At 40.3% G+C, this 20,924-nt stretch overlaps 1 non-coding gene across 1 annotated transcript; it reads left to right on the forward strand.

Annotated features, from left to right (window-relative positions):
- The first annotated feature begins 19,468 nt into the window (after positions 1 to 19,468).
- On the forward strand, positions 19,469 to 19,575 carry LOC114681873. The gene has a single exon (XR_003732955.1). It is a non-coding gene; the product is annotated as a U6 spliceosomal RNA (small nuclear RNA).
- The last annotated feature ends 1,349 nt before the right edge of the window (positions 19,576 to 20,924 follow it).

A 20,924-nucleotide genomic window follows, 5' to 3' on the forward strand; every position in this document is an offset into this window, starting at 1 on the left:
TGAAGCTGATCGCAGGTGAGGACAATCGTCAAAATGAGCGGTGGTTTCAGGAAGTCCCAAGGTGGTGCCCAGTCAGGTGGATCCCCTCTGAGGGCTGAGAGGGAGATGCTGGCCCACTTCTCTCTGTAGCTTCTAGCGGGTAATTTGGTGCTCCTGGTTCTGATCTTCACGCCGCTCCCAGGACCCTGAGATGATGAGCTTTTGTTTAAGGAATCCAGCTGGGGGCCTTGGTGAGTGAGGTCTTGGCAGCTAGACCGTGAAGCAAGACTTCTGAACGTTTTCCCTTTGTCCTGTGGACAGTGAGGTATCTTGTCTGTGGTGATAACCTGTTTCATTGTCTCTCTACAGCATCGCCCCTGTGGTCACAAAGCGCTGTCCCACAGTAGGTACCTTACCTCCCACATTCCCCTTGCCTGCCTCATCTCTACTTCGGTTGTTTAAGAACATACACCTTTTCCATCCTCTACACGTGAGGATGCCCCTCCTCAGAGCATCCAGACTTCTCTGCTTGGTATCTGGAATGCTTTCCCCTGAGATTTTCTAAAGTCCCCTCTTTTCTCGTTTACATCTCCACCAAATATTTTCTCTGCCAAGAGATTTTCCCTGGCCCTACCTAATGTAGCATTCTGTTTGGTGGGCTCTGCTGCCTTGATCATTTTATTTATTTATACCAATTTGCCTGCCTGATGTATTGCACTAACTTAGCGGCACATATCCTCTTAAAACATCTTCCATAGGACATATGAGCGCTTTTTTTCTTATTCATGGTTGTCTCGAGGGCGCAGATTGGTAGCTATGGCATGTCTTCCTCATTATGTGCTTTTAGACACTAGTTTAATAAATTTAAGGGCATGGTAAAGGCAGCTAAAACATCAAGCATTTATTTTCCTGTCCTTGAGCTATTAATAACTTAATTTCACTGTATCTTTATTTGTAATCCACAGAAGGGATCTGCATGCATAAGAAGCCTTTAATATTAAATGGCTCACACAAAACAGTATATCATTGTAGGAAAGAAGACTTGCTGTGTTTGTAATATAGCATAAAATTAGTAAGTCAGCATGCATGTTTTATAAGAAACAAAAATATCATTTTCGTTTTGCCATGTTTAAAAAGTGCCTCTGTCAAAAGGAGGAGGCTCTGCAGAAACCTTGTACTTAGGTGATTCCAAGCACTCGCCCATGGTCTCTTGCTTCCATAGCCACGATTTCCACTGTTGTTCTTAGGACAAACTGATTTCAAGCATTACTCACAATGAGAAGGTTCTATTCAATGCTTTTATTGCTGCTTTAAAATTATTATGGTGCCTGAGAAACAGATGCAAATTATATATTAATTGAAGTTCATGGAAGTATTTAGAATATCTGTTTCTGCACAGTACCCCCATCTCTCTGGGAGACAGGGCAGCTATTCTCATCCTTCAGGAATAAGAGAGAGCTGCAGCAGGACATGAGATCTGTGTGTAAACCCATGTTTCAGGCTGCAGCAGGACAATGGAGCTTTGTGTGCAAACCCGTGCTTCAGGCTGCAGCAGGACATGAGAGCTGTGTGCAAACCCATGCTTCAGGCTGCAGCAAGACATAAGAGCTGTCTGTGCAAACCCATGCTTCAGGCTGCAGCAGGACATGAGATCTGTGTGCAAACCCATGCTTCAGGCTGCAGCAGGACATGAGATCTGTGTGTGCAAACCCATGCTTCAGGCTGAAATCTCAAGCTTGAGTGTTTCCTGCTGTAGAATAATGGGTTTTGTGTTCCTGGAGAAAAGGCTGCCTTGTAAAATTCAGATTCCATAGGTGGATGGCAAACAGACTAACCTTTCAGCTCTCATTATAAAGTAGCATTGACTGAGGCATATACAATCACTTCAAATATTATAGACTGTGGAATATCACCACTGCCACACACCTGAGGCTTTGTCTTTAGGCTTTGCCAAGTGTCTGAGATTAATATATAGTGCATAATTTTTAATATGCTGAATTTTATGTTTCATGTTTAGCAAAAAGTATTTGCATGTTCACTGACAATTACACTGAATATATTCACAAATTTCTTTTTTCCCTAGGAAAATCATTTATTTTTCTGAAGGAAACAGAAATATTCCTATAATTAAATCCATTATCTTGTGAGTGTGCGTGTGTGTGTGTGTGTGTGTGTGTGTGTGTGTGTGTGTGTGTGTGTGTTTGTAGAAGCTAGACTAGATGTCAGGTGTCCTCTTATAGCACTATCTGCCTTATTGTCTGGAAACAGAGGCTCACTCTGAACCAGAAATTTACCACTTTGGCTAAGCTGGCTACCAAGGAGCCCTCAGCATCTTCCTGTGTCACTGCCCAAAGCAGGACTAAAACCAGGTGCCTGGCCTTTTACATGGGTATGTGGATTCCAACTCAGGTCTTTGCAGCAGGCAGAGCAAAAGTCTTACCCACTAGCCCATCTCACCAGCACGTCAGTTTTGATAACTATGATGGCTAAGACTGTAGAAAGGAGCAAACCAGAGACAAAATTCCTGTATACATGAACACACCTCATACATGTATTTATACTTACAAATGCCTGATGTGCAGCACACAGGTTTTACATGATTTTAAATATAGGTTTAAATAAACCCCATGCATTTAAGAAATATTTATATATTTTATTTTGTATTTATGACTGTTTGGCCCTCGTATATTTCTTTTTTTTTTTTTTTGTTTTTGTTTTTTGTTTTTCGAGACAGGGTTTCTCTGTGTAGCTTTGCGCCTTTCCTGGATCTCACTTGGTAGCCCCGGCTGGCCTCGAACTCACAGAGATCCGCCTACCTCTGCCTCCCGAGTGCTGGGATTAAAGGCGTGTGCCACCACCGCCCGGCCCTCGTGTATTTCTGTGAACCGTCTGCATCCCTGGTGACCAAGGAGGCCAGGGAGGGTGGCAGATGCCCTGGAACTGGAGTTACGGATGGTTGTGAGCCACCGTATGGGTGCCAGGTCTTCTGCAAGAGCACCAAATGCTTGTTTGTAGCCACTGAGCCGTTTCCCCAGCCCCAAGCCCTTGGCATTAACCTTCCATTTCTAGTTCCTGCTCCTCCAGTATAACACTAACTAGCAGCAAATCAAACCAAATTCAACCCAAAAGATCTAAAAACATAGACCAAAAGTTCTGTTAATAAATACGGAGCCAAATAAATTCATTTATGACTTTTTTTTTTTTTTACTCCTAACCCAGCTACTGCTGAACTAACTCATTAAAGTTTATGTTTGTCAAAGAGAAAGTTTGGTTTGTTTATAAACAATGAGCTGTTTGCACGTTCACCTTGGGAGCTGTTGGGAAATAAGTTCAAAGAAAGGCAAATAACAGCTTACTGTAACTGCACACTAATCTGATCTCTGTAGGGAGACAAGTTCCTTAAGCATGTCCTAAAGAATTATACATAATTAGTCACCTTAGCAAGGCGTGAAAGCCACTATCTTCCCTGCCTGATAAATCTGGACCAGTTATAGATAGTTCTTCTGGAGCCAGCCCATTCCCAAGAAGGAAAAATGCATCATCAAGAAGGCCTCCAGGAGGGAGAAAAATGTCCCACCTCAGGGTGTCTGGCATCTTCCACATCTATGATCTTTCCTAGGTTCCTGGCTGAAGATGACCTATCAACCCCACATTTATCCTAGCATGGCGGGGTAGAAATGTACAGCAAACACCTGAAAAATCTTCATGTAGCTTTATTTCTGTGGATTTCACACTTTCAAAAAACAGTTTCTTTAAAAGGACTTTTCCTAGCTGGGCAGTGGTAGCACAGGCCTTTAATCCCAGCACTCAGGAGACAGAGGCAGGTGGATCTCTGTGAGTTCGAGGCCAGCTTGGTCTACAGAGTGAGTTTCAGGACAGCCAGAGCTGTCGCACAGAGAAACCCTGTATTGGGGGGGTGGGGGTGGATTTTTTCCTCAAAGCTGTTGTGACATAGTACCATTGTAGTCTAATCTAAGCACAGGTTCATCAGAAAGCGCTTCTTTACAGTATACACTAAAGACTGCACCCAAATCATACAGCTAGTGTCTCAGAACTCCAACTTCACTGTCCTCAGGAGAGGTGACAGCGAACCCTCTTCTGGCCTTCTGTTTCTCCAGCCTACTGCAACATTTCCGTAGTAAATTGGTTTCATTTGTAATGCAAATCTTTTCACATATATGGGTGTATTCTCTTCTACGCAGCTGAATGACACTGCTATGTAAGAGGCACCTAACCTCAGCCACTTTTAAGTCCGTTTCTGGCATTGAAAGCTAACAGAGCTGAAAGTTGAATGGGAGAGAGCTCAGCTCCAGTATTCATTCCTTTCTTTGTGCTCTGAAAGGGCCCTGTGGACGAAACCTGATAGAAATGTCCTGGCATCCTAACGGGGGGGAGTTGAAGAGAGGAATAGAAAAGACTGGCTGGTTGCTGCTTTGTGGCTTCATAGGCTGCGTGCAGATGATGCTTTCAAAGGGAGGGCCTGAGGCTAAGCCAAGCCTTCAACTCCCCAGACCCTGCTAAGGGCATCCATCCCTCATCGGTCCACAGAAAAGGCCTTTTAAAGAAACTCCCTGTTCCAAATACACAGATCCTTCATCAGGATGACAGCAATGCTAGAAGGAGGTCTAAATTAAAGCAGCATCTACCCCTGCACCTAGGAGCAAACAACATTCACACGGGAGCCCGGCTCAACACATTCGGTGTCGAAACTGGATTGCCCTTACTGGCGCTACATTCGGTGTCGAAACTGGATTGCCCTTTCTGGCACTGGAGGTTGCATCTTTAAATTATATGTTAATTAGAGAGCTTTCATGAGTGCCTCAGGAATTCACTGTTACAAACAGGACACTGGATTACTAGGGAAAACAACAAAGTGTTTTTTATCAGACACTCTCAGGGTTAACTTCAGTACACAAAAAACTCTCAGCCAGGATTTATCATCCCCCTCACTCTGGAAATTCACTGAGGCTCTGGTGCGGATGATGACATTTACTGTAAGGACTATTTCTTTTCTTCTAAACTAATGATGACTATAAAAATTTATGCTAGTTCTACCATTTAAAGATTTATTTTATTTTTATTTATGGTGCCTCTGTGTGTATGTGTGTGTGTGTGTGTGTGTGTGTGTGTGTGTGTGTGTGGTGTATTGGTATGTGAATGTAGGTACCAACAGAGGCCTGAAGAGGGTACCAGATTCTCCTGGAAATGGAGTTAGAGGTGACCATGAGACACCTTGTGTGGGTGCTGGGAACCAATTTCCTTTTCTTTTAACTTCTGAGTCTTCTACTTAGTTCCTGCTTCTGCCATTTAATGTGCTTAAAATAATTTATTATTTATTATTACAGAATATTAGCTTTTTATAATTACATAAAAATAAAGACACACATTCAGCAGCTCAGATCTTCAGAAGTACATGCTGAGTCTCATCCCTTGTTTAACAGCAAAGAAGCAGAATATCAAAATACACACTTAGTACTAAAATGACTTGACAATATGGAGCTCTTTCACGGGACAATAGTATTTTCCAACACATACAAGATGTGGCATGGATAATGGGATGAGAAAACAGTTTGTGTTAAAGAAACAGAGGAACTTTCACTTGCAGTTAAGTAATAAAATCAATAACTGATGTAGACATTAGTCATCATGTAGGACCAGCAAGAGAAGAACCTACATGGCCTTGGTTTTTTGAGAAGGTCCTGAATCACACTGGAAACTCTAAGGTTGGATCAATAGAGCCTGACTTACTTTCTAAGGAGCTCTGCTCAGCCTTGAAGGCTGCTAGCCAGAAGAGTTCTTAGGCAGAAGGCAATGATAACTCATTAAATAAAAAGACACAATATATGTAGGTAGCACATTCTTAAAAGTACTCAAAATCCAGCTATGACAAAATAGAAAACAGAGAAAATGTGACATTTCACAGAATAAACAACATGGTGATGCAGGTCTGCTAACCTAGCACTCTAGAGGCAGAAGGATCATGAGTTCAAGGCCAGCTTTGGTCCACACAGTAGTGAGGAACAGGTCATTGACATACTGATGAGTAACACTTCCTTAAGGATCACGAAATATGCTCAGTTTTACCAGATGCTCACTTTCACCTTCAAACCAAATACAAAACTACCCACAATTATTTTATGTTTTTTAACATTTAAGTTTGTAAAATTTCACAGGCGTGTAGTAATTTTGTCATAACAATATTATTTAGTTAAACACTGCACTTGGCTTTTATGGAAACATTAAGATGAGTAGACATGGAGAGCTCTCTAACCTTCCAGTTAACATTTCAAAAATGGCCTTGAACTCAGGACTCTTGTTCCTCGGGAGTGCTGGTGCACCAAGCAAGGCTATTTTGTAAATATCTTATTTTCTCCATTTTCTAGTTTATTGTAACTGGACTTCCAGTTTGATTTAAAAAAAAAATAACGTTCAAAGAATAGCATATACTCCAATATTTTGTTTTTCATAAGTAAGAAAAACAGAGAAGAAATAAGAAAGTAGTTTTTTGTGGAATCAGGAAGAATCTATAGTACAAGGATAACCACTCTCCAGAGAGGGCAGGAAGAAGTTGGTGGAATACAGTTGAGATAATGATTTGCTGACCGTTGCATTTTAGTGTGCCACTGACTTTTGAACGATGTTAAAATTTCATATCCTGAACAATAAAACAAAATCTTAAGAGATCAACTCCAAATTGCATCTAAATATAAACAAATTGATGTATTTCAAACTTCAAATAAAAGCATACAAAAAAATCAATGCACTTAAATAATCTTAGAAAGAGCGATCTGCTTTGTACATGTTTGGTGGTAGGTACCTGACTGTTAGCAGTGAATGCAGAGGGCTTAGGTAAGCTGTGGATAAGTATGGTTCAAACACAGTTAATTTGGTATTTCATATTTAATGTAGGGAAGAGCTCAAAGGAAAATTAATGTTGAGAGCTAGAGTGCTCAGTGAAGAAGAAAATACATGGAAGCTGACAAATAAATAAGAGGCTGAGTTTGATGTAAACTCAGCACTTGTGAATCGAGGCAGGAGGATAAGGAGTTCAGGCCAGCCTGGGCTACATAGTGAAACTTTGTCAAAAAGAAGAAGGGGGAGGAGGAGGGAGGGAGGATTGGAGGAAAGAAAGGGCTAAAGAAACAGTAGAGAAAAGAAAGAGTAAGACACAAGAACATTGTATATGTGTGTGTGAGCGCACGTGCGCGCGCGCGTGCGTGTGTGTGTGTGTGTGTGTGTGCATGTGTGTGTGTGTGTGTGTGTGTGTGCGCGTGTGCACGTGCGCGTACTACTATGTTTTCTAGCTTCTCCCTAAAGAGCCTACTAACGATGATATCCCAAGAGCAGTGTGAATGCCCAGTGTCATTTTAGGTTAAAGACCAAGACTGCTTCAAAAATAGACAGTTTGGAATAATAATTGAGCACTTAGAATGTAGCAGCCTGAATTTGTATCCGTTTTATGCCATGTGACCTTGGCAGACACACTAAATCCATTCCACAATCTCCCCATCACAGAAATGAGATACTGTCGTTGCTAATGTTTACTCGGTATTAGTTATCTGTCAGGCACTTTTCTAAGATAACATCCCTTTGTACTGGTTTCTTAGGAGTTGCTAATATGAAATCAGAAATTACAAGATTTTAATTTTTTCACATTTAAATATCTTGAAATTTAAGAAGCATAAAAATCAAGCCAGGCATTTATTTTCTTATTCTCTAAAGGAATTCTTCAGCCAAAAATAAATAAAAAATTATAACATCCTGGAGTGTTGGTTCATCCTGATAGTTCTAGCACTTGGAAGACTGAGGCAAGAGGATTGCTTGAGTTGGAGACCAGAACATGGCACCATTATGTATTCTAGAACAGCTTACGCTACACTGGGCTGTAGAGTGAGGTCCTGTCTGAAAACAAATATGCAAAAAGAAACTTAAAGAGAAACATCAATGTCCCAGAAGGAAAGGGCACAGGACCCCAGTGATAAGTCACGCACATCCTCGGTGAGATGATGTGAAGTGAGGGGCTTGGACTTCATCTCAATGAAGTCCTACTCTGTGCTTTCATTTAGATTATAATGGGGTTCAGCAGCACCCCATGGATACAGGCAAGCATTCCAATCCTTTTGGAAGAGCCCCATAGAGTTTGATTCTGCCTTTGGGAATAATTGTCCGTTTTTCCCATCTCGTACCAAAGTCTCTACTTAACTTTCAGTAGCTAAATGACAGTTTTGTTGATAAATATCTTTCCATCTACTCTCTTCAAGCTCTTTGGAACAGCCTGGCAACCTCTCGTCATTAGTGCAGTGTAAACAGCTACTGAAAGATTTCTCAGGGTTTTAATGTTTGTGAAGTTTTCATTGTATCCTACTGCCCCATAATCTTGGCTTTTGTTTATCAGACTAACACTAGAACTGATTTCTAATTGTATCAGTTGGTGCTTTGTCACTGAGACTGCTGAATAAAACTCTAAGCCTCCTCACACCCACACCATTTCCTCTCCTTCCCCCCAAAAAAGAGGTGTAAGGTCACCTGACTTCACTGTTTCACAGATGTGTTTCAGGTTTTGATGTGTTGTTGACATTCAGCTCTAATTCCAGGCTCCTGGGACTGACTCTGGAGTTAACATTGACATGTAAATACAAGTACATGCAAGATTACTTAGTTGATAAATTCCCGGAATTTGAGGAATATTTTCAGTAAAACAAACACTTCTGTAAAATATATGTGAATCAACCAAGGGATGCTCCTGAAGAGTCATAAGAGAAAATTGCTACTGGGAGGGGGGGAGGCGTGGAGAGAAGAAGACTTTCCAGAAAATTCTATCCAATTTATAGATTATCCTGAGAGAGATTAGAATGGCCAACACAAACCCTCCAATTTTCTTTTTCACTCTCCCATTGATAGTAGCCAAAGCAAATCTGACTAGATGACCACACTGGTGACATATTAAATATGTATTTTTCCTGAGAGCAAATAAGAGACTGAATTCCAACAATGCCTTATTTATAAATCTCATATCCAGACAGGCAATAGTTGGGCTATCTTGTTACAAAGGAGAGATAAAGGGTCTTGATTTTCCTAAACTCTATTTTTTTTTTTTCTGGAACAATTGACTTATTAGTTAAACATCAACATAGGGCCAGTATTTAAAACACTGTAGGCTTTTCAGATAGAAGCTGTAGTATAATTAGTTAGGAGAGAATGGATTTCAATGATAATAGTTTCATTGGATGCTGTAGATGAAACCTGCCCAATTTTTATACAGTTCTTGTGACAATGACCTATTTAGACTGTTTGACAGCTTAAAACACAAATTATACCAAAAGCAAAGCTATGCTGTCCCTCAGTGTCAGAGGCCTCTGTTCTCTTCATAAAAACTATTTTAAGGACCCCAATCCACTTGTTATTGAAGGAAATTGCCTGTTGTTTATGAGTTCTGATTGAATAAAAATCAAAATAGTCTATAAGTAATTTTTCTCCTTTTATTTCATTTGATTTATAGCATTTGCTGTTTTTATTAACATTTGATTTGTTTAAACATATGTACCTATGGGCAGCACTAATTGAACTTACTGGGTATGAAGATAGGAGTTGAGAGCAAGGTGAGGGAATTTGAGGGGATAAATGAGGGACAGATAAAATAATATCTCAGTGTACACAAGTATGGAAATATCAAAAATTAACTAGGCTTTATTTCCTATATCTTTCTTAGCAACAAGTCAACAACAAAGAGGAAAGTAGCAAATTGAGTCTGGTATCCAAATTTATCAAATATTAGAATACTCCATGTCTATATGTAGAGCACAGTACCATTGAAGCTCCAACCATCGTGCTTAAAAATCACCAGACACAGTGGGTCCATCTGCTGTGGGGAAATATTTAACGATGTGGGCTCTGAAAACCTGGCCCAGCATTTCCTGTGCACACAGTCAACTGAGAAAATCGGGACATTATTCAGAAACTGTTAGAGTTTCTTAAACCTTTATTTTGATAAACTAATCATTAAAAATGGACTTGGAGTATTACTGTCATAGACATGGCTGGCTTTTCTTTGTGTTCTTTAGTCTCAAACAGACACTCTAGCCATTTTCATGGTTTTCCTAAAACACACACACACTAATATACACATACACTACTTACACACACACACACACACACACACACAATGCATTTTAAATACCACCGTAGGTGGCCAGGAAAATGCAGAGGAGACCTGATGGCATTCTAGCAGAGAAAGCTACATATATTATTTTAAAAAATTAGGCATGATTTTCCTACTGTATTTTGGATTGCTTATAAACTATGCTACAAATAAAAAGTATTCCAGGCATCTATGACCCTCACTTACATATCTAAATACTGTGGATATTTTTGATAAATGCTACAAAAGGTTGTTATTTCATTTATTGCTTTTGTTCTAAGTTAAAATAATAAAATAATGGAGTGACTACAGTCTCAGACTGAAGTGACCTTCCAGGACTGTTTCAAATTATAGCCCAAGTGTGGCTGCTGAGGAGACAAGCATCATTGTGCCTCAGAGAGCATCCTCTCTCAGCAAAGCCCTTTCTGTCTACATGCCACTTAAGGGTTCCCAGGCACTGAAGTTATTTCACTCAAGTTAATTCCATCCCCATTCTCCATGGCTCATTGAGCAAGTCCCAGGCATGGCTGTTTGTGCTTGTAGGGAGAAAGTGAAGGTGAATATGATGTTTCTAAGGAGAAAGCAAGTGCTCTCAACAATGGCCCCTAAGGTTCACAGCTCTCCTTGAGATGCCCTTCTCTTTGCGGAGCTAAGCTATTTCTTTTGAGCTCTCAATGACCAGTGCCAAAGTATGTCGTGCACTAAATTGTTGAGTAAGGCACATACCAGATTTCCAGGTGCAAGGTTCAGTAATGCCCAGAGTATCTGTGTCTGTGCTTCTGTTCTACACTAATTTCAATGGGTTTGGTTCTGCTTCCCACATTACTACCCAGTTCTTTCTTTCTGAAAGACTTTGCAGAATCAAGATGTTTCTAATCATCTAGATTTTTTTCCCTTTACTACTCAAGCAAGAGTCTCCTGTCATAGTAAGTAAACGTGCCATGGTTAATCAAAAGCTGCTGTTGACAAAACCAACCTGGAGGATCAGAAGTCAGCAATGTGTAACTTTAGGGCAGTGGTTCTCAACCTTCCTAATGCTATGACCCTTTACTACAGTTCCCCATGTTGTGGTGACCCCCAACCATAAAATTATTTCCGTCGCTACTTCTTAACTACTACTTAGCTACTGTTATGAGTCATAATGTAAATCTCTTTGGAGACAGAGCTTTGTCAAAAGGATTACTACCCACAGGTTGAGAATGGCTGCTTTGGGAGATGAGGGGAGGGTCCCATGGGTGATTCTCTGAGGCTAGTGATGGTCAGCTTCTTGTGTGGAGCGCTGACATCACAGGAGTGCTGGAAGGAGGCGTCTCCTCCAGACTCAAAGATTGGCATATGTTTGGCATCTGTTTCACCTTAATAAAAAAGTTTACTGAAAAGTTAATAGTTATTTAGCTGCCCTCGGTGGCGCATGCCTATAATCCCAGCACTAGAAGACCAGCCACAGGAGAATCACCTAAATTCAAAACCATGATGGGCTGTGTTGTTAGTTCTCGGCCAGCTAGGCTTGCAGAGTCTGCCTTGTCATCTCACCCATCCTCATGCAATGGGTACCTTTACGTCCTTCTGACCCCTCGAAAACAGGCTCTGCCAACTCTGAAGCATCAGTGTGTGCTGCGTATGCTGAAACCCCCTGAAGTGATGACGAGAACAGGCTAGACTTCCAATGGGTTCTTTTAGTCAGAATGGAGAATTTTAGAATTTGGAATGCTGTCTGCTTGAAGAACTGTTCTTTTCTTATTTCCAGTGAGACACTTATTATATGTAGCATGCATATTTTATGAGTCAGCATATTTATGAGTTGCATATATGTAGTTATACACACAGGCACGGATTTACATGTCTCTGTTTGCTTCAGTTAGTAGCACTGCCCTTCAGCATGCTCTGACTCTCTCTTGGCCATTCATCTTTGTTAAAATCTGAGAAACTAAATAGAAGAATCTGAAATTAAGGTCAAAGTTACAAGCGACTAAGCCAGAGAACTAGGGACAGTGATTTACCACTCCCCCATGCAACTTTTTTCCTATATATTTCAAAGAAAATGCTGTGGATATTGCTCTATATAAATAAAACACTGATGGCCAGTGACCAGACAGGAAGTATAGGCGGGACAAGGAAAGAGAAGAATTGGAGAAATAGGAAGAAGGGGGGAGAGACACTGCAGCCACAGCCAGGACAAACAGCATGTAAAGACGCCGGTAAGCCACCAGCCACGTGGCAAGGTATAGATTTATAAAAATGGGTTAATTTAAGATATAAGAACAGTTAGCAAGAAGCCTGCCATGGCCATACAGTTTATAAGTAATATAAGCGTCTGAGTGATTATTTTATTCATGGATTGTGGGACTGCAGGGCTTGGTGGAACCTGGAGAGAAGCCCTCCAGCAACAAGAAACAAAAAAATTGAACACCTTTCCTGTCACAATAAATGGTGATTGTAGAAATTACAATCATTTGCAAGGACTGTTTAACTGCAAAAAAAAAAAAAAAATCAGTCATTTTTCAATCAGCCCTGTGTATCTTATGATTACCTTTTCTAAAACTTTGAATTTCTTGTAAAGATAACATCAAATCACACTGAATATGTTTTTCAAAACTGTTCCACATCTTTATTAAAAAGTGATCACACTGAGATCACCAACCAGAAATAAGACACAAAACAAATGTATCAAAGAGAGTTTTGACTCAAACTCAGACCTTCAATGTAGCTGCAGAGTTAAAATGAAAGCATCAAACAACAGTAAAATCAGAACCCCTTGGACACATTCCTTACAATCAAACAGTGTAATGTGCTAATTAAATCAATATAAGGGGAAGTAACACAATAAGCCTTAACCCATGAATTATATAAACATTACATTAAAAAGCACTCAGAATATACTTGTTAATTGGCTGTATTTATTCATCGAACACAAGATTGAAATATAATGAAATCATTATGGGAAGAACAATGAATGTCAGCGGCAGCTGGGCTCCACACACTGCGTGCTTAACCGCACAGGCAAGGGCCACAGGAACCAACAAGCCATATGCAAGGCTGCTGTATATACTAAGATGTCCTAGGATGAAGCTTGTCTTCCAAGATGTTCATTAATGTTGAGTGTTAATTTAGTAAATTCATGCTTGCAAGTGCTCTCTGTAGCTCCCTAGCAAAGGCCTAGCCCACCCTCAAGAGCAACGGTTTCAGGTTGCCTTACTTACGGCTAGAAAACCATCTGTTTTGTTACTGTTGCATGAAATCACCCCTGTGCTCACATGGTGATATATTGTTAGGTAACGAGCAGTCATAAACACTGGGAACGGAAAAACAAATGATGCCTCAATACCTTTAAATCAGTCTGTCAAAATGGTATGGTTTGAACCTCATTTTAACTCAAACATCGCAGACACTTAAAAACAAATAGCATTTCTTAAGAGCTGATACATTTTAATGGATTTTTTTTTTTTTTGCACAGCTCCCAATTTGTGGGTGCCATGGGCCCTGGCCCCCGACTGGGAGTGGCTGCGGCCTTGCTTGCTGACCTCGATCAGATGTCCTCCCTATTCAGATTCCCTGTCGGTATCCACCCTTCTGAATGCTTAAGGGAAGTTCCTTGTTTGTGTATCCTGCATTTTGGGCGTTAACTACTTAGATGCAAGAATGTAGAACATTGGGTCTGGAATGTAGACCATTGACAGCGAACTTCTGCCCTCCAGGGGTTCCTCCATTTGTGCTGTAAGCCTGTATGTATTTAAGGTTTCTTCCCTCTTTCAATAAACGGCATTCGACATCCAATCGTACGGATGACCCGCTGTCTCTTGTCTCTATTTTTTAATCCGCAGCCCTTCGCTCGGACATGGTGAACGGTTATTGGTAATGCGGGCGTTACCGCTACACCAATTCATCCTTACAATGTCTCTGAGGTATGGACTATTAGTCACCCAATACCCTAGCTCAGAACACTGAGAACTGGAAGGTTGGGTTTTCAAAGCTGGTAAGTGTCATTGTCTGATTTGAACCCAGGATGTAGATCTTTACAACTTCAGCTTCCAAGTCCATCTTGAGAAGCACGCAGACCTTGCTGTAACTGGAGCAAGCATGATCCAGGAGAGCTGGCTGTTTTTCCACACACAGAAAGAAAAGAAGCCAGGAGAGTTCGGTCTGTTCTATGGTTAAGATCAAATAACTATTAATATCAGGCTTGAGGAAACCGGATAAAATAACCCAACAGAGCAAATTTGGTTACACTGCTTTGGTTTCTGTTTTGTTATATGCTCACAATGCTGTATCTGCTTGTCAACTCATATTCTTTATAAAAGGAATGCATCAAAGATGAAAAAGACAAATAATCAAAAGTACTTTCTACTCTTAATTTGGTAGAGGGAAAAAACATGCTGAAACTTTAAAAAATTTGTATTGTTCTATAATTCAAAGAGAGTTGAACTAAAGAAAATAATGAGAGTGACAACAAATAGAAATATTTCCCTTTGGAATGGAGCTGGTGAAGAATGATAAAAGTGTCAGCTCTCCTAAGATCAGTGAAAATCAGTAAGCTGAGGAAGGAAAGAAGAAAAAACTCACAGGATAACATTGATGCTCTAACTTCTACATTTTCATCTTCCAAATTCTCAACCCTTTTCACATGTATCTTAGATAGAATCTGAAATAGAAAAGTAGATTTTGGCCTATTCAGAAGCCTTGGAGGCTTTTGTTACCTTTTTTGGTAAAATCCATGTGTTTTTATTTGCAGGCTGCATATTTTTCTGAATTCATTTATTTTTTAATTTTAGAAAAATTTCTGCCTCAATAAACCTGATTGTAAGAAGCATTCTTTTTCCATAAATGAACACTTCTCTAGTTTCTTGTCTACAAGTGACTGACTAGAGAAAATGGACACCAATCTCTGTGATTTTCATTCCTGTCAACTATTCTCTATAGATTTCAACATTTCAACACTGTGAAAAGAGAAAGAGGTGTGACACTCATGTCTGAACTCCATTGAATCTGGACATCGAGGAAAAGGGTCAGCTCTGAGTCACAGAGCAAGTTCTGGACCAACCAGGACAGTTAGTCAGGCTGTCTAAAAGGTTATGTATTAAAGGTCTGGGGCTGGAACTCAGGGAGGAAGCACTTGGCTTGTCTCTGTGATCCTAACAGTCACATGAGGCTTCCTGTAGCTTTCCCCAGGATCATTCCACAGACTCGCCAGCTCAGAGCCAAAGGTCCAGAGAACTGATGCTATTGCTTCAGTGACATCTCAGAGCTCAGTAACAGACTGTCCATTCAGGGAACAATACTGACAGCACTCTTGACCCATTCAGGAATGAGCTGTCAAACCAAGCTCCTAGCCCAGCACAAAGAGGCTTAAAGTCCTAGACAGCCTGGAGGCTGCCTCAGCAATGGTCAACTAATCTTCCACTCCCCCCTGTGGTGTTCTGAATTTGACTATATGCTGAAGCCATCTTTCCCTTAAGGATGTCACTTTCCTGGGGAGACTGTTTACCTGCCCATCCTCCATGCAGATTTGAAATACGCAGCAGCCATCTATCAAGCTCCATTCCCATTGACTGCAGCCACATACCAGTTCATTTTTCATAACATGTTGCACCTAAAATGATCTGTGGTGGACTCCCTCATTTAATGATTACTACTACCTAAAAGCCATGCCCTGATCACCCAGCGCTCTCTAACCTTTTGTGATGCACATCCCTTTTTAAGATTTTCAGATACAAATGAAAACTTAGCCGATCTATTTGAGTGGTACAAGGAAGAGATGGCAGCCTCACTATGCAAAATGGGCCCGGACAGTTTAGTCTCCATGTATTGCATTTTGACAGCTTCCAAATATAGAAACCCTGTCAGAGTCTCAGAAATAAATTCCCCTACAATAACTTAAGTAACAAAAATGTAATTATTCTGGCTCATGACACAAGTCACAGACAGATAATTGAGGGTGACTTTCGTCAAGAGGGATGAAGAATCACACCTGTCGTTCCTTGTCTTAATTGGCAAATAAATGCAAGCTTGTGGTCGTGAGCAAGTTCACAGCCCCCTCTCCTGTGCTGAAATGCTCTTGGACACAGCTGAAAGAAAATGGCCACATATGGTCCATTAGTTTAAATGAGGTAGGGGAAGGAGAGGCCGGGTTATTAATGACACTAACTCACCCTTGCACTGGGTTGTTGCCTTGGCGGGAACCTGGCAGGCCTCACAGAAAAATGAAGGCCGAGATTAAAAGGTGAAATATGTCAAATGTGCATTTGGTTCAAGAATGGAAAATGATGTAAATTGGGTTTTTAAGGACATCTAATTTGTACTTCTGTAATACAGCTTATCCTTCAGTGACTAACATTTCTTACGTGGCTTAGAAAGTATTGAACTAAAATTAATTTGGGAAATCATCACTATCCTTTCACAATGTCCTTCCCACACTCCTTATCCTGATGCCTCAGTTGTGGAAAGCTGGCTCTTTTTTTAGGCTGCCTTTCAATTATCAAGGAAGATATTACTAGGTCTGTAACTTTTAGACAACTTCTAAAAATAATGAGCAGTTGAATGTGGACTAACAGCCATTCAGGGAGGTATCTCTGAAATTCTTACATCCTGCACACTGGAAAGGCATGGAACAGTGGGCTCTGTTTATGGGCCCTTGGGATTATCACCTTTTCTCAGATGTTCAGGCCTATGGAAAGCTCTAAAAGTCTGAGGATAGATCCCACATTGACTCAATGCCTTCACTTGACATGGTATACCTCACACAAGTTCTTTTGAAACTACTCTTTTTAGGCTGAAGAGATGGCTCAGTGACCAAGACATGCATGGTTCTCTGGCAAAAGATCTGGTTCTTAGCATCCATGTCAGACACCTCACAACTCTTTGTAACTCAAGTTCTAGGGGAGCCAAGACCTCTCGCTTCAAGGAACATCTACACCCATATGCACATACTCATACACAGACACATATGCAAGCACATAATAAAAAAATAAAAAATGATCTTTAAAAATACCTTCAAATACATTTATAAATGAAAATCCAGATCATGGAGTAGATTCAGGTTTCCAAGCAGTAAGTCCTGGTCATTTTTAAAATGTCTCAAGTCTCCAATACACATGGACATTTTATGAAAGCTGCAGAAGAAAACTGCAAAGAATTTGGAAATTGATTGCATCAAGACTCAAGCTTGTTTCCTTTTGTTTCAGCAAACCACTGTCCAATCACCAAAGAGAAAAGTTGTACTTATTGCTTTAGTGTCTATGTGTGTGTGTGACCATGTGCACCTGCTTGTGTGTGTTTGTGACCATGTGCACCTGTGTGTGTGTGTGTTTGTGTCTGTCTGTCTCTGTGTGTCTCTCTCTGTGTCTCTCTCTGTCTCTTTGTCTCTCTCTCTGTGTGTGTGCACATGCGCGCGCACGAATGTTGGATCCCCTAGACCTGGAGTCATAGGTGGTTTTGAGCTGTCCCACCTGAGTTCTAGGAACCAAACTAGATTCCCTGCAAAGTATTAAGTGCTCTTGACCACTGAACCATCTCTCTAGCCCAAGTTTGAAGATTCTGACAAGACAAAGAAAATACTAAAAATTAATTTTCCTGGAATAGCCCTCCTTCCCACACTAGGTCAATCCTGTCACTGTCATTTCCTTCATCTTGCACAAAGGTACAAAATCGCAGTGATTTTTAAGCAGAGTGACAAGATGAGTGAGGCCCGGAGAAGGCAGTGAGTGTCAGTCTACTTCATAAATATGGAAGACTACGGCTACTTAACCAAGTCATTCTGAAATCACAAGCATGTAAGGTTTTTTTTTTTTTATTCCTGTTAATTTAATCATAATATCTCTGGAAATTTTTCTAGTTACTTAGAACTTACTAAACATTTCATGCAGATAAAGTTCTTAAAACAACTTTTAAGACATGAAGTTGTGGATGGCAATGGAATGTGTTTTTCAGATTTGCAGATGAAAAAACAAAACCTGAGACCTGATGGGTATTATATTTTCAGCCCCCTTTTCCTTGGAGGATCATGTTTATCTGGGTCATAAACTAAAATTATAGAAATGTTAAGAGGGCCAAATTTACATTAGCAAAATAATCAGAGCTCTTAAACCCTTCAGTAATTGTCACTAATAGCTATGTGAAAAATAAACATTTCTCTGACATATATTAGTGCTGGGGAGACCTAAATGGGAGGTTTTGTTACATAATTATCCTCCAGGTATTCTAGGAGAGATGACCAGGATTATCATGAACCTGTGTTTGCATTCAAGTTTTGTATTGAGGAGTTTAGAAAATATAAGATGATGCTGTCTGTTGCTTTTTTTTTTTTTATCATTTTTCTTTATTAAGAAATTTTCTACTCACTCCACATGCTATCCACATACTCCCCCTCCTTCCTCCCCCCACCCCCAGCCCTCTTTCCCAAGCCACCTCACATCCCCACGTCCCCCAAATCGAGGTCTCCCATGAGGAGTCAGCAAAGCTTGGCACACTGAGCCTAGGCAGGTCCAAGCCCCTTCCCACTGCACCAAGGCTGTGCAAGGTGTCACACCACAGGCACCGGATTCCAGAAGCCTGCCCATAGACCAGGGATGGATCCCAATCTCCCTGCCTGGGTGCCCCCCAAACAGTTCGAGCCAAACAACCGTCTTCAGTATCCAGAGGGCCTACCAACCAATGTTGTATTAGCCACTGACACTGAACTGGGTTAACAATATTGTTTATGAGACAGGGTCTTAGTCAAAGATTTTATGCTTCTGTATATTGGAAAAGAGAAATTTATTTGGCTATGGTTCTGGAGGATTGAAAGTTTAAGACTGAATTCTGGAATCTATAGAGAAAATTGATATTCAGTTTGACAGGATTTGAATTGCCCAGAAGAGTTGTCTCTGGGTGTGTCGATGAGGATGTTACCACAGAGGTTTAACTGAGTAGAGCACTCCCATCCTGAATCTGGGAGGAAGCACCCCATAATCTAGGGTCTCAGTCTCCGCTCCCCTCCCCCCCCATCTCTGTGTGTGTGTTGTGTGTGTGTGTGTGTGTGTGTGTGTGTGTGTGTGTGTGTGTATGAGAGAGAGAGAGAGAGAGAGAGAGAGAGGCAAAATGAACATCTCTTCTTTGCTGCTGGGGATTACTTTAAAGAAAAACTACAGGATTATAAGAACTGCAATGTAGTTTTCATTAAAAAAAAAAAAAAAAAAAAGACTTCTAACACTTTTCAGTCCTAGCCCATGTCTTAGCCGTCCACACAATGGCACTTAGCTTTTTATACACACAATTACTCATCTGTTCATTTCATCTTTCACTCACTTATGGAATATTCAATTAACTTCATTGACACAGCATATGCAACTTCTGAAGAGCTTTAAAAACACAGTACTAGTGCTCGCTTCGGCAGCACATATACTAAAATTGGAACAATACAGAGAAGATTAGCATGGCCCCTGCACAAGGATGACATGCAAATTCATGAAGCATTCCATATTTTTAAATAAAATGTAAGAAAAAAAAAACACAGTACTAACCCATGCTCAACGTACAATAAAAGTTCTCAGAATAGAAGTTAGGCAGGATCTGAGCCTGAACATGTATTCAGAGAAATGTAGGATACCTGTTAGGCAAGAAACTCATTGTAGGTAAGATAATTGAACAAATTTATTTGGTACTTATTAAAGTCATCAGTTTATGTAAAACTTGAAAGTCTCACATTGTTGGCAACATGATCAGACTCCATTTTCAGCCCTCTGACTAAAGTGGTTGATTATTTTCTGATTACATGAAGACGTAGGCAAAGCAGAATGAGAGTAATAAAATAAAAACTTCTAGAGACCCTGATTCTATCCTCAGCACCTAAGGGAGGGAAGCAAGGAAGGATGGACAGAGGAAGGCAGAGACTCTAAGAACTGAGATCTCTCAACAAACCTTGGAAAAAATAAAATTATTTGACTAAATTAACAGGAAATTACAGATGCAATACATTCTAGCATGCTTAGTTTGTCTTCCAATATTGTCCAGACCTATGTTTTTATGTGCAAGTGTGGATTTCAGAGAGCAATGGTCTGGGCTCAGCTCCCTCTTTCTACCATGTGAGCCCTAAAAATTGAACTTGTTTTTATCACACTTAGTGGCAAGGACCTTTCCATGCTGAGCCATACCACCAGCCCAGACCTGTTTCTTAAATAGTATTATTTTTAAATTTTGGTTTCCTATCAGACTATAGAAGTTGACTGCTTGGAAATATTTTTACATTGGTATAACTAATAGGCAACTTGAAAGATAGTGTTCTCTAGATAGCAGAATTATTCCTTAGTGGAGAAAAAAAAATAAATCAAATTTGATGACAATTGAAGTATAACCATTGCCAGAAATATTTTAATGACTGTTTCAGTTACAAGCAAATACACAAGGTTAAAAAAAAAAAAAAGCCTGCTGTGTTATGCATCAGTATGAGGCTCTGATTTTCAGTTACTTGGGATATACAATTAGATTAACCATGCTATATTTCAGTCATGACATTTTCATTATTTCTTTGCCAACACCTAATTTATGTTCATCCACATGAGAGGGCATACATTCCCCTGTCCACATTATATATGTTGGTAAACTAAAAAACACAGAAATCATGCTAGTAGTGGGTCTTTGATCATATCTCTGCAAATCAGATTCCACAAACATCAGTCTCATGTAAAAATTGGCTAATGACCAACATGCTCACTGTCAAATTAACTGTTCCCATTTGAGGTGATAAATGGCAGGACCATAGCTGCAAATCAGAGGGTATGAAAAATGGCTCCTTGAAATCTGTTCTTAACATCTGGCCTTCCAATCTATATGCCCA

The sequence above is a fragment of the Peromyscus leucopus genome, chromosome 6, assembly GCF_004664715.2.
Source record: "Peromyscus leucopus breed LL Stock chromosome 6, UCI_PerLeu_2.1, whole genome shotgun sequence".
NCBI lineage: Eukaryota > Metazoa > Chordata > Mammalia > Rodentia > Cricetidae > Peromyscus > Peromyscus leucopus.